The 15,549-nt window shown below is 33.9% G+C and overlaps 1 pseudogene; it reads left to right on the top strand.

Annotated features, from left to right (window-relative positions):
- The first annotated feature begins 1,534 nt into the window (after positions 1 to 1,534).
- Positions 1,535 to 1,689, top strand: LOC115220638 (annotated as a pseudogene).
- Positions 1,690 to 15,549: the final 13,860 nt, after the last annotated feature.

The following is a 15,549-nucleotide window of genomic DNA, read 5'->3' as shown; positions in this document are numbered from 1 at the left end:
CCGCCTTTAGTCGAGCAAATCAGCCCCAGGACTTATTCTTTGGCAGCCTAGTACATATTCTATCGGTCTCTTTTGCCGAACTGCTAAGTGACGGGGACGTAAACACACCACCATCGGTTATCAAGCGATGTTGGGGCACAAACACAACACAGACACACAAATACACACACACATACATACATACATACATTACACACATACATACATACATTACACACATACATACATACATACACACTTACATACATACATACATACATATATATATATATATATATATATTATTTCTATTATAACGCAACCCCTCCTCTGAGTTATCAGTCTCCACTCTTATGTGTTTTAAGTATTACATGCAATCAAAGTACAGATTTAGCAGAGTTATGGTCAAAGCTATTTCATTCTTGACAATTCACTTTCTCTCTCTCTCTCTCTCTCTCTCTCTCTCTCTCTCTCTCTCTCTCTCTCTCTCTCTCTCTCTCTCTCTCTCTCTCTCTCTCTCTCTCTCTCTCTCTCTGTATTTTTGCAAACTATATCTTAGAATATATTTGTTGAAAATGAGAGAAAGGGAGAATAAAGAAAGCTTGTACAAAGTAGAAAGTTTTACAAAAAACTTCTATATTTCGATTGCAAAGGCCTATCCTCAGAAGGAAACTCCATGAAAATGTGTATTTACATCGATCGGGTTATTTTTTTTAAACTACCCGGCGTTTGGGTTAACAGCACCAGCAACTCTCCAACTGTTAATCGTGTTTGTTGTGACGTATTTTTCAAGTGTTGCTGGTGGAAGATGATATTGATGGCGCATGTTATGATGTTGGTCTTAAGTGGGAATTATTAAACGTACATTATTATTAAGCCTCTGCTTAACTTTGTTTATGCTACTTCTAGAATGATGCAGACCACAAAAAACTTCCCTGTTAGTAAGACGTTTCATTTCGTATAAATTCTGTTTTATCTCAACACCCACATTCAATAACAGGGTTTGGCAATTAATCTCCACTATATCAATTACAACAACCACCATTTTTTCCCCTTATTTTTCCATATTTTCGTCGTGCAAGTTCTTCTTTCTTTATGATACCGTTTCATATAAATTCAATCTATCATTAAGACTGTATACAAAATACTGTTGTGTGCTAAGCAATGCTGTTTTTTTATAAAGTGAATGCACATCTAACGCTTGCAATATTATACTTTCAACTATCTAACTCCCAATGGCCTAAATTATAAAGAGAAAGTTATTTTAGTCCATACCTGACATACGGTTTAACTATATATATAATACTTATAGATTGATGGGTTTTCAATTTTTTTTCTGGACAATGTTGTATTCGTCAAAAAAATATTCTACTCTCTTAAAGTACGTTCCTTATCTTCTTAGCTGTATCTTCGGTCTTTCGATTTCGATTCCTTTACATAGAAATTAGTGCTATTTCTACCAATATAGTGAGTTAAGATCAATTATTTTCCTGTTTTAATTTTGCGATACTTATTAATCTGTACTCTTATTTCCTTATTTTCACTTTTTATTTCGTATATGATGTATGAGGCGGTACCATAGCCAATGAGGGTTATCCGAGGCGTGGTTATTGCTAGTTGAAAACTATATGATGTGTGTTATTCTATAATATACATAGATATATACATACACACACACATATGCATATATACATAAACGCACACACGTGTGTGTATGTGTGTGTGTGCGCGCGCGTGCGTGCGTGTGTGTATATTATTATAATGCATTGATTTCTTGGTATGCTTTGTTTTACTCTCCTTTGTACTGTGGCGTTGATACACATCTAAAGACTCATGTTCGTCCAAGTAATATTTCGAGTCTAACAGGACATTTGGAGTAGCATCTGTTGTTTGTTGCAAATTACATTCCATCGTACCCATTTTGCCGCGAAATATAGACCTGTGAGGTGGTGTGATTTAGATGCCCGCTTTACAACCACCATGATCTTTTCGTTCATACTTGGTGTATGACACCTCGGGCTAGTGACTTATACAATGAATTGCGCGTGTATTTACACACGTACTGTTGGCAATTTCTTTTCATTCTCTGAACTTTTCCTTTTCTCCTTTCCGACGAAGAGTTATGCACGAAACGTCAAACTCTCACTTTTTCACCGAGCGTCGAGCTAATACATTTCTTGTACACGTCCTGTTGTTATCCTCCAATTTTACTCATTTATTTGAATTGACTATATATCTATTATATAAAATCCGTTCTGTGTGTGTGTCTTCTAGGATCTCGTGCATTCTCCATCCGATTCCGCTCAAATTTGATATGTAGATACCGACGGTATCAGAGCGTGTATAAGTCTTGAAATAAATCGATTCCAGGTGAGAATGTGAGCAATAGAGCCGTGGGAACGTGCATTTGTACGCACAAGTACATCAGCTGTTGCGATCGCTACTACGTATACGCGAGAAAAATGCACGTGCAGTCTGCGCAAAAAAAGCTGGCTGGCTTGAAATAATGCCGTAAAATGCAGTATATTTAAGAGAGCAAAATCGTAAGATACAAAAGAGATATTTTCTTCAAACTTGGCATGAAGGAAGGAAAGACTATTTGGTTTCCTAAGAATTTTTTTTCCTTAAATTCGTTTAGCAAAACCAAACATTTTATTGAAATAAAGGCATGCTTAATTATTTTTTAATGAAAAGAAAACACTGATTGCTTTTTATTCAAAATAGAAAATACTATTTTCTTGCTAATAAATCATTTTTGTTGCCTTACAGCTTTAAACCAAAAAAAGTGAGTTTTTTAGTGAAAGAAAACCATTAATGTATTCAATCAAGATTGTTTGAGCATTATTTCAAGGTGAATGTAGTCAAAATACTTCAATTTTAATCGTGCAATATTAGCATTTTCTAAACGTACACAATTAACCTACAATTGACCAGTTTTTTGGGTTTTTTAATGAAAATGCGATACTTTTACATTTTTAATTATATTTGTGTTATTGTTTCAAAGGTATTGGTGTTTTAGAAAAACTGAAGGACCGCCACAATAAGTGTGTGAACCTGAGAGGGAAATGTCTTGAATAAAATCACAATTGACTGACGGTCTTAAACGTTTTGCACCGTCTCATATACATACATACAGACAGACAGACATACATATAACAGAGAGAGAAAGAGAGAGAGAAAGAGATGGTTAAATGTACACATATGTATACATGTATATGTGTACACAAGCATACACACTGACACACACATAGATATATAAATATATTTGCGACTGTGTGATGATCAGTTTCAAGAAACCCTGAGTAGCAGTTCAAGAAGTCGTCTCATCTTCAATATGCGTATACACTACCGTCAGAAATTAATTAGCACCCTTGATTTGCTCTTCACTCAAGGTATGTGCTGTCACCTAGTGGCCATATCTCGAACTATTGCTTTGTTGCGAGTTCACTGTTGCGCAGAACGATGACGTAACTTTGTTTGCAGAGCAGTTTGAGAGTCTACAGCCTTATGATGTTGACATAGCAGTGCAACAACAACTTGGAGTGCGGATGCAGACAAATCTTCCTTTGTTTAATAGATATAGGTAGCGCCTCGCAAGGACCGAAATCACACCATACTAAGTTTTCTCATCGCGTAAGACGTTTTGAACAGCTCATAGGTTAATTGATTTAACCTATTTAATGTAGAAATTTGAGAAGTGCTAATTAATTTCTGACGCAAGTGTACGTACACATATTCGTATGTGTACGTACACATATTTGTATCTTCGTATGTGTATACGTACGTAGATAAGTACCTATAAGTGCATATCAGGTCATTATCATCGCAACTAGTATCATATAACTGAGTACGACCTGTGACATCTTCTTCGGTGGTTTTAACAATCAGCAAGCTATTTCTGCAACAAGTCTCACAGCCTCATCATGGTTGCTGTTCAGATATTGGACAAAATTTCAGATATTGGCTTAATTTTCTTAATTTTTATGAAGTGATGGCATGTTATTTAAATGAATTTTCTTGAAAATACAACTCTTTCTATTGTTTTCTGTTTTGTTTCACTTTGCAGAATTGCAGAATGCAAAAATTAGAAACCGCACCTTAAGATATTTCTTTCCAAATACCTCTCTGCGTATTCATTGTTTTTCGATGTCGTTCGTTGGTGCCCAAGAGCGTCGATATTCTTCACGGTTGGGAAAGACTAAGTGCTGCACTAACCGCGCAGTTTGTTGCAGAAACGCTACCATTGTATTTGGAGTTGTTGTTGTTGTTGTTGTTTTACTTCTCAGAGCGCTCGGTCTTGTTTGCACTGGTTGATTCTGTGAGAGTGGACAGCAGCCTGTCACCAGAAGTCCCACAGGGTCTCTTTCCGCTTGATACATCAATAATTATCATTATTATTGATGAAAGGCAAAGTCGACCTCGATACATAATAATTATCATTATTATTGATGAAAGGCAAAGTCGACCTCGGCGGTATTTGAACCCAGAACGTGAAGACAGGCGTAATACCATGAAATGCTTAATGGTATTTCGTTTGTTTTCACGTTCTGGTTTCAAATTCCGTCGAGGTCGACTTTGCCTTTCATCCTTTCGCAGTCGATAAATTAAGTGCCAGTGAAACACTTGGGTTGATGCAATCCATTATCTCCCCGTCTCCCAAATTTCAGGCCTTGTGCCTATAGCAGAAAAGATTATTATTATTATTATTATTAGTATTATTATTATTATTATATTATTATTATTATTATTATTATTATTACTTTTTTTTCTTCTTTCAAATTTGCTTCCATTTCTTGCCGAGTGTCTTCCCGACTCCTAGGGCAAAGAAACTCATAGTATACATTGGTAGGCCATTAAACCAAACTCGATAGTTCGTTCATTTTTTTTTTTTAATTATAATACATGAGCAGCAACAGTTCTCACATCGACAATGCTCTTCTCAATACGTGTGATGTACCAGTTAAGACAATCTTTTGCACTTCTTGCAGGGATGGTAAGCCAGGGATCATTCTCATATAATTTTCGGTTCCCTTCTTGATCATTCCTAGTGCTCCTACGATCACTGGTATTGTGACCGCCTTGAGATGCCACATTTTCTCAATTTCAATGAGTAGGTCTTTATATTTTCTGAGCTTGTCAAACTCTTTCGCTGAGATATTATGATCACAGGGGATGCTCATGTCGATCAATAAGCAAACTTTATTGTTTTGGTCTTTCACAACAATATCTGGTTTATTGGCCTTGATGGTTCGGTCTGTATGTACTGGAAAGTCCCACAGAATGGTTACATTTTCTCCTTCAGTTACAGCCTCAGGGTGGTGATTATACCACTTGTCGGCAGTTTTGATATTGTAATGCCGACTTATTAGCCAGTGTAGATATTGGCCAACTCTGTCATGTCTTAATTTATACTCCACTGGTGCTAAGACTTTACATCTAGAGATTAGGTGGTCCACTGTTTCAATCATGTCGTTGCAGAATCGGCATTTTTGGGTCTGCTCCATTTTTCATCACATTGGCCTGGTAGTTCCGGGTTAATAGGCTTTGATCTTGAGCAGCCAGGATGAAACCTTCGCTCTCTGCTTTAAGCCCTGAGCTCCGTAGCCACTGATGGGTTTGCTTCTGGTCAACATCAGCTTGTTTGCTGCGGGTCACATATTTGCCGTGCAGAGGTTTCTCCTCCCACCTATCAGCCAATTGCTCGTGCGCTTTTTTCGTTGCCATCATTTTCACCTTCTTTGCAACAATAGTTGCCGTACTTCCCTCGGGTTGTTCAGTTTGGGTATCCTGCACGAGATCAATAGCAAATTTTTTGCTTTCCTTTATGATAGAATGAAGCTTCTTTCGTCTCTCGTGATTTTCCATGAGCTTTAGCATCCACTCATTCGATATTTCGAGATATTTGGCCAGTCCAATTGTGGTTGTTTTGTAAGCTAGTTCAAACTGGATCAGGCCTCGACCTCCTTGGGCTCTGGGAAGGTAAAGGCGATCTACGTCTGCCTTTGGGTGGTGCATCCTATTACAACTCAGCAGCTTGCGTATTTTCCTATCTATATTCTTTACTTCACTCATATTCCAGTTCAACACATTGTAGCTATAAGTAACAACTGGAACTGCTAAGGAATTTATAGCTAACACCTTGTTACGTGCATTTAGTTCAGATTTCAGGACTGCACGAACTCTCCTATAACATTCCTTCCTGATCTTCTCTTTCATGCTTGCATGCTGAATACCAGAGCCTTCATTTATCCCTAAATATTTGTATGTTTGTTCTTGCTCAAGCTCTCTTATGACTGTGTCAACATCTAACATGACTGAATTTGTGGTCTTCACTTTCCCTTTCTGGAAAGTGGCCTTGGCACACTTCTCAAGTCCAAACTCCATCCCGATGTCATCGCTGAATGCTTTCACGGTGCGCAATAGGCCTTCAAGTTCATTATTGTCTTTACCATAAAGTTTTAAGTCATCCATATAAAATAGATGGCTTATTTTTTTATTGGCAATTTTATACCCATACCCTGTTCTGTTTAATTCACTTGTAAGGGGTATTAGGGCTATGCAGAATATTAAAGGTGAAAGTGAGTCACCTTGAAAAATTCCACAGTTGATGCTTATATTTTCTGAGGCAAGTACTCCATTAGAGTGGTATAATTGGAGATTCGTATTCCACAACGACATATTGTGCTTCAGGAAGTTTGAAATCACAGGGGAAATTTTGAAGATGTCCAGCGATCTCAAGATCCATGGATGCGGTATACTGTCGAAGGCCTTTTTATAGTCAATCCATGCGGTGCTGAGATTTCTGCGCTTGTTGTGACAGTTCTCAAGGATCATACGATTGATTAGCAGTTGATCTTTGCATCCGTAAGAGCCACGGCGGCATCCTTTTTGTTCAATGGAGAAAATATCGTTCTTCTCCATGAATGCATATGTTTTCTCCGCCAGGATAGATGTTAGGATTTTATACGTGGTGGATAGACAGGTTATAGGCCGATAGTTTTTGGAAGGTTGGTTTCGTTATTCTTTGGGAGTAGGTAAGTAATGCCACTTGCTAACCATTCAGGTGTTTTCTTTGGGTCTCTCATAATTCCATTGAGCAGCTGAACTAGCTTACCGTGTGCGCATGGGAGCGATGCGAGCCAGAAATTCGGCACCCTATCTTTACCGGGGGATTTCCAATTATGGGCCTTCGTGAGCGCCTTTCTTAGGTCTGCTATTGTGATGTCTTCCCATGCTTGTTGTTGTAAATGTTGGTAGGACCCTTCAGTTTGTATAATCCAGTCTGCATTTACGTTGTACGTCTTCTTGTCACTCCAAATCCTTTTGCAAAAGTTTTGAACTTCTTCCATGGGAGGGGGGTCTTTAACGGTTACTTTCTCCTTCCCTATTTCTCTGTAGAATTTTTTGGCATTGGATGTGAACAGCTTATTTTGCTTGTAAAACTTGTTTCTCTTCTCAAATCTTCGTATTCTTTGGGCTTTTGCTTGGACTTTTTGTTTCAGCGTTTCTTTTATTGATATCAGTTCTTCTCTTGGTGAGGATCCAAATTTTCTCTTCATCTTTCTTCCTGTTCTGGATCTTACATCATTTCCACATATTAGTTCATTTAATATTGATATTTCCCCTCTCATAAATTCAATCTCTTTTTCAATTTTACTTCTCCAGGTTTGATTTCTTCCCAGGTTTTGTTTTCTTTGTTTTTTCGGGGGCATACATTATTATTATTATTATTATTATTATTATTATTATTATTATTATTATTATTATTATTATTGTTATTATTATTGTTATTATTATTATTATTGTTATTATTGTTATTATTATTATTATTATTATTATTGTTATTATTATTATTATTATTATTATTATTATTATTATTATTATTATCATTATTATTATTATTATTATTATTCAGTAGTTTTATTTTTATAGCGTGTTTTCACTTCACTACCGAGCGCAGCTCTGTGTGCCTTGGGTATGTGCTGTGATTTGTTGTGATGCTCTGATGGTTATTGTATGGAAAGTGTTCTGCGTAGGATGTGTGCAGTGCCTAGTAGTGCAATTTTCTGTATGTTATATGTGTTTGTTATTATTGTTATTATTATTATTATTATCATTATTATTATTATTATTATTATTATTATTATTATTATTATTATTATTATTATTATTATTATTTTTGTTATTATTATTATTACTTTTGTTATTATTATTATTATTATTATTATTATTATTATTATTATTATTATTATTATTATCATAGAAAAACCTAACAGCTTATTGTGCTGGGTATGATGGAAAGTATCAGCTGTCCACAGCCAGCAGACCAAGGGGATACTTGTTTACTGGTCATGCTTCAAAAACCTTGTGAAGAGTTCTTGCAGTTCCAAGCAATGCTGATTTTTGTTGATGTTCTACCTTCACACTTGCACCGATCTTTTTCAGCCATGTTGGTAGTTGAGTGCTGATACTTCCAAGTGCACCAATGCTAATATTATTAGCGTTATCACCAGTGTTGTTATTGCTGATACTATCATTATCATTACTACAGTTATTAGCGATTGTAATGGCGCCCCTGTCAATAGTATTCTCGGTAATGTTAGTTTTATGATTGTTATTATCATTTCTGCCACTAGGATTAATAGTAATATCATAATTATGGCTATTGTAATTACTATTATTATTATTATTATTATTATTATTATTATTATTATTATTATTATTATTATTGTTGTTGTTGTTGTTGTTGTTCTTATTATTATCATCATCATTTTTACTTTAATTTGTACCCACCAGCTCGAGAAAAGACAGCTTCTAGCCGCCTGTACTTGGCAGTCTCAACACCACACCTTCAGTTTCAGCTGAAACCGAAGTTTTATTGATAAGCCTGAGCACGCATCGTACATACGTATTACTTTATGGCAGTTGACGAAAACTCCTTATATATTTTGTATGTACGTACATACACACACAGACAGATACACTTTCACTTACACACACATACATACATTCATAAATATATATGTATGTATATATATATGTATATATATATATACATACATATATATATATATACATATATATGTATATATATGTATGTATATATATATACATATATATGTATATATATGTATGTATATATACATATATATATATATACATATATATATATATACATATATATATATATATATATATATATATATATATATATATATATATATACATATATATATATACATACATATATATACATATACATATATATGTATATATATACATATATATATATATATATATATGTATGTATATATACATATATATGTATATATATATATATTATTTAATAGACACAACACAATTTTTAATGTTACTAATTGTGTCATAGGTTGAGAAATACTTCAAACATATTAATCAAGGGCAAACCACACATCCCTAACTCGGTACTGAACTCTAAACCTGAAGTTTTCAGCGGTTGTAAATATATGTCTAAGTACATATTGAAGAATTGGAAAATTCCGCTTATACTTGCTTGTAGCTAAAATTAATGATTTTGTGAATTTCTTAAAAACATCCGTCCTCTCAGCGTTGAGAAACTGTACATTCGAACAGAAGAAATGTTTTGTATCAAATGACCACTTAACTATATCCCTTTACACTAATGTGAATTTCATATTTCATATCTTACTACAACGACGAAATAAGTACCATTCAATATATAGGATCGCTAATATCATACAGCTATCACACGTTGTGTCAGTATTAAAATATTTCTGTCTCTCTAATTGACAACTTAATTACATTGTCACTACTTCAGGTGTTGAAGCGGCACCTGTTCCTCGGAGCGCAGAAGCAACGCTTCTTCACAACATAAACGTAAGTTATACACATCTCTTGTCATTCATATTATGTTGTAAGGTACAAACCTTACAACTAAACAGTTTGCCTAAACCTTTCTTTCTGTAATGCTACTCTTACACTGGATTAAGTTTTTTTTTTACATCTGACTGAATTAATTACAAATGGTGTTACTCTTCAAATATTTCTTTATGATGGAAGACATGTTCTACTTTTATAAATCACTAAATACATCAATCAAATCTGTTAAATATTTTGTTTTGAATTACCTCCTTTACATGATTTCCTCCTCTGCTTTCATATATTTCTGAAATATTTTTCATTTCTTTCGTTGTTCTGATATTTGAGGAGGTGTTTTCTCTTTCCTTCAGTATTAACGAACGCTTTCATAATACTTTCTATCTTACTTTCAATAATTTTCTTTCGAGGCGTCTTTATTATGGATTTGGAGGTTGTTCTTTTGACAGTATCTGCTTAAATCAATTTGTTTACCCTTGAAAGCAGACATTACTTTAGAAATCTTTGTTAATACCATGTTGTATTTGGCATGTCTGTGATCTTTTAGCTTATTTATATTTTAAGATGAACATTCTGTTATACATTTTATTGATTGAGTTGTTAGTTCTTTCCATAATGATAATAATGATGATAATAATAAATGGGATTATTTACGATAGTTTTTTTAACAAAAAATAACTTCAATAGGGTGAAATACGGTGAATAGGGAAATATTTAGGAAGTGAGTTTTACCAACAAGATTCCATAAAGTCACTGTCCACCAAATTTTAAACACAATGCTTTGGTCACTTTAAGGATATGGTAGCAGGCACTTCCCAAAGTTCGACAGCTTGTATTAAAAACAAACTTAACTCCCTAAGAATTAAGTCGAACGGATTTCTCTTTGTTCTCTGTTGATATGGATAGTTCTTTCTGTTTGAGTTTTCTTCTCAAACTATAATGTTGTTTGTGTCAAGAAAGTCCGTTCCTACCTCGCTTGAGAATGAGCGACTGATACATTATTGGCTTTGACATTCCGAAGCGCAAAACAGACTGGGGTAACTGATGTTTTTTTTTATTGATTTGTCAGCTTGCAAGTGACATTGTAGGTCGTAATTTCCCCAGAGCTCCCAATTGGTCATTCTTGCCACATTGTCATAACGTTTTTGTATTCGCGTTGTACATTATTATCATTATTGTTGTTGTTTTATTGTTATTATTATTATCAATACCAACACCGTTATCATTGGACATTACCATTGACGAGGAGAGCAAATTCGATGGCGGCTCTAAAACTTCTTCACAACTCTCTAGAAATTAGGGGGTTTTTTTAACAAAATCTTTTGTCAGGAGTACAGAGGAGCTAAGCCACTTCTTTTTGTTGAAGTTTCTACCATTTGCCTAAAGTACCTCACGGGTAAATTGTTTGTTTGAATTTTTTTATTTAGAAAATTTTCATAAAGAATAAAAAATGTGGGTCATTGTGAAAGAAAATGTGAAAGATAGTGTTGAAAGAAGGAAGAGGGTGAAATATCAGAATGATAAATGTGATTTGGTTTACTTTTGATAGTATCATCCTATTATAGTCATGTGTTCATACATGATTGATAGACAAATAAACAACAACAACAACCAGTACAATAGCAGCAATGCGAAGACCAACAACAATAAATATGACGACACCAAAAGAATGATGGTGGTAACAACAACAACAACAACAGTGAAAACAATGTGAAAACAACAATAACAATAAAAACAAAAAATATGTTTGGTTTAGCCAGAAGCCAGTGAAAAACTCACTGTCTTGAGGGAAAAGATTTATATGTAAAAGAGGACAAACGTGATAAAACTTGACCTGATTTTATGAAACTTCCAATGAAAAGAAGTAAACAAAATGAAAGCAAAAAAGACTTATCTACTCATCTTCAGTAGAAGAAAGGAAGTTGCAGTAACCAAGAGCCACGTAAATTTCATTATATTCGCAAGAGGTGCGCTGTAGTACGATACGTGACGAGAAAACAGCTTGGGACAGTTGTTACCACGTGCAAAAGTGAGGTGGATGACAGAACAGTATTCATAATTATGTGCACATCGCAAAGATTTATTATATTCCCTCTTTGCAACGGAAAAAAATGTAACAAAAGATAAGTGATTGACACATGGACCAAGCGACTGTGCTAGTAATGGTAGAAATGGTAAATAATAACGGAAAGGTGATAAGAATAAAATCAACCCACCAACGAAACAAAACGGGAATGTTGCTGGAATTGAATGGATTGAACCTGAAACCATGGTGTGTGTCCCTTCACAGTTTGTTTTCGAAGAGTATGAAGAAATGTGAGAGATAGTAGAAGAGAGAATGCCGAAATGCTACACACACCATGAATCATTTCACGGAAGAACGAGACATAAATATGTTTCTTTATTACCCACAAGGGGCTAAACATAGAGGAGACAAACAAGGACAGACAGACGGATTAAGTCGATTATATCGACCCCAGTGCGTAACTGGTACTTAATTTATCGACCTCGAAAGGATGAAAGTCGACCTCGGTGGAATTTGAACTCAGAACGTAACGGCAGACGAAATACAGCTACGAATTTCGCCCGGCGTGCTAACATTTCTGCCAGCTCGCCGCCTTCACAAGACATAAATATATTTGATAAAATATTCAGATGCTAGGGTAATTCAGCAAAATATCGTCAGTAAAGGTATTTAGATTTGTACTAGCAGAGCTGAAGTTATAGTACTGCTGATGATACCATTAGGAACTACAACCTTAGCTGAAAACATTTCAGATCGTTCTCTTCTAAAGTATTACTGTATTGTACACGAAGAGACGTGTGGAAAACAACTACTTGCGGCATGTTATATTAATGGTTGTAAAATATGCGAATAAAACTAAGCAAGACCATTAACCAGACGGGAATATGGCGAATTGTTAGATTTGGTATATGGTCATCTTGTTCTCCATTATGAGATGCGCTGGTGCTGGTTTTCTAGAAGGTCGGTTCGAATAGGTTTTGGAAATTGGAAAATAATGAGGATAATTTTCAGAAAGAGAAACATGAATTGCCCAAAGAAAGTCCTCTCCTATGTGATAACAACTGGCTATTTGATTTATCTTTTCAGTTAATGTTATCAAAATGATATAAATTTGAAGCTGGGAAATGAGAAATGGTAAATGATATCAAAGTATTCAAGATGGAATTAAAACTGTTCATCTCGGTTAAAAATGAGAATTTGAAATAGTTTCTACCTCTAAAAGACCAAAGCCAATGTACTGAATGTAATAACCATTTTGCAAAATATGTTGAAGAAAATCAGATCAATGCAAGAATAACTTGAAATTTATTTTCGTGATTTTACCAAAGAAAATACTTGCATTTATATACCCATTTTGCAGTAAATGAGCAAAATAATCAAGATAATACCTAGCACTATAAAATTAACTTGACATCTTGTTCATTTTTAAAAATAAAGTTTGATAAGTTTCTCTCACTTAAAAATGCTATAGACAGATTAATTTCATCACCCAGGGAACATATTTTAACTAAAAAAAGTATATTCAGATTTATGTCTGTCATTTCGAAACTACGTCCAGGAGTGAAAACACTAATGAGGTTTCGAATGACTGATGCAAATTTGAGGAACATTTCTGTTCCTCTTCATTATTATTATTTTATTATTATTATTATTATTATTATTATTATTATTATATCACATGTATATGAGAACTAAATCTCTATATCTCATTTTATACAAAAATTTGATGAAGTGCAAACTTGTCTGGTGCATCTGAATTCAGGTGTGAAAACAAAAACGAGATCTGAAGAGTGACCTGCGTGTTGGAATGTTGTTTAGCCCTAGGCCTGCTCCGATAGAGCACATCTCTCATCATAAGCTTTCCAGACATGACTATTCTGTCTTTTTATGTGTCTAGGATTACGTTATCAAATGTGACCTTCTATTTTAAAGACTGTAGATTTGAGCGATATTAGCTACTATTTCTAGCAAGTCGAGCAATCATGTAGGAGTTAAATCTTTGTCTCGTTAGTATTAACTATTTTCATTTGATGAAGTCATTGCATCAGCTACAAACAGCGTAATGTGTTATTGTGTGAACGTTGTAATCATTATTCTCTACTTTTTCTACTTTCCAACAGTATATATATTCCCTTTATATATATGTTCTCTTTCCCCACCATTTTTCGGTCCTTATATGTTGGTAGTTGGACTCACTTCATCTATTTCAATGATCTTCTCACAAAACATATGAACTGACAAAGAACATGCTCGCTTATTCACGATCTAAATGAAAATATGAATGCACTGTCTCGTCGATTCTTTTCCATGAGTGAGTCCACGGAAGTCCCAGTATAATATGACTTGACGACTTTCAGGGCCACATATGGTAAGCGCTGTCATATTCGATATCATATAAAATTCTCAGAAAACTACTCCATATTACAGCTTATGTAATTTTTTTTTAATTCCAGACATGTCTTGGTCGAGTAGAACCCTAATCAAAGACACTCCGTCCGTGGTAATTCCTTCATTTTATGGATTTTTAATCAGATGGTGGGTGATGTTATTTGACGGAAGTTTGTTATTTTTATCAAGTCAAATAAATACGTAGAGGCTCCACCAGTATTCCTACTAGGCTAATATTTGCTTCTCAATATACAATGTGCTTCCTTTTTAAAGCTGTAAATTGTATTTATGCACAATGCCTTCAATTTTTACATTTTCATTTATGAATACTAACACTGTTACATGACCAAGAACAGGGTTCCCAGATTCTTTTGTATCGCATGCTCAATATAAAGAGATATTATAAATGGCGTAATATAAAATTTTGCAAGCATGAGAGGATAACAATGTCTGTACATTTTTTGTATAAATTCATAAAAACATTCCACGGTTAGAATATAGATACTGAGCTAATTTTTTATTCATATTGATGATGGTAGGTAAATCTTGTGACATTTGGAACTTGTTCGTTAATCTTACTTATACAGATAGATAGATAGATAGATAGATAGATAGATAGATAGATAGATAGATAGATAGATAGATAGATAGATAGATAGATAGATAGATAGATAGATAGATAGATAGATAGATAGATAGATAGATAGATATGCGCGTGTGTATATATATATATATATATATATATATATTTAATGTAGGATAAAATTTTGGGGAATAATTATTTTTTTTCAGTATCTCATTTATTTCTTTACCACATTTATCACTGACGAAGGAAAGGTTCTTACGAACTAACCCTGAAATTGGTCCGATATGGTAATGATGGAATTTTTAAGAAATTTCTGTCGGCTTCTTCTCGAGTAGCCTGCGTATTATGATAAATTATATGATAATGGACAATATGTCCAATTTTCGTTTGCCCTTATTTATAAGTTATATATATATATATATATTATATATATATATATATATATTATACTCTTTTACTCTTTTACTCTTTTACTATATATATATATATATATATATTATATATATATATATAATTATATATATATATATATATATATACACATATATATACATATACATATATATAAGGAGAATTCACAAAAAACAAAAGGCGAAGACAGGTGGTGTAGAAAACATAAATATGTATTAGTATAAAACGCTCGGGAATCGAATATATATATATATATACATATATTATATAAAATCCATTCTGT

This window comes from Octopus sinensis, linkage group LG16 (genome assembly GCF_006345805.1).
Source record: "Octopus sinensis linkage group LG16, ASM634580v1, whole genome shotgun sequence".
In the NCBI taxonomy this organism is placed as follows: domain Eukaryota; kingdom Metazoa; phylum Mollusca; class Cephalopoda; order Octopoda; family Octopodidae; genus Octopus; species Octopus sinensis.
This window is presented reverse-complemented; position numbering and strand designations above follow the sequence as displayed.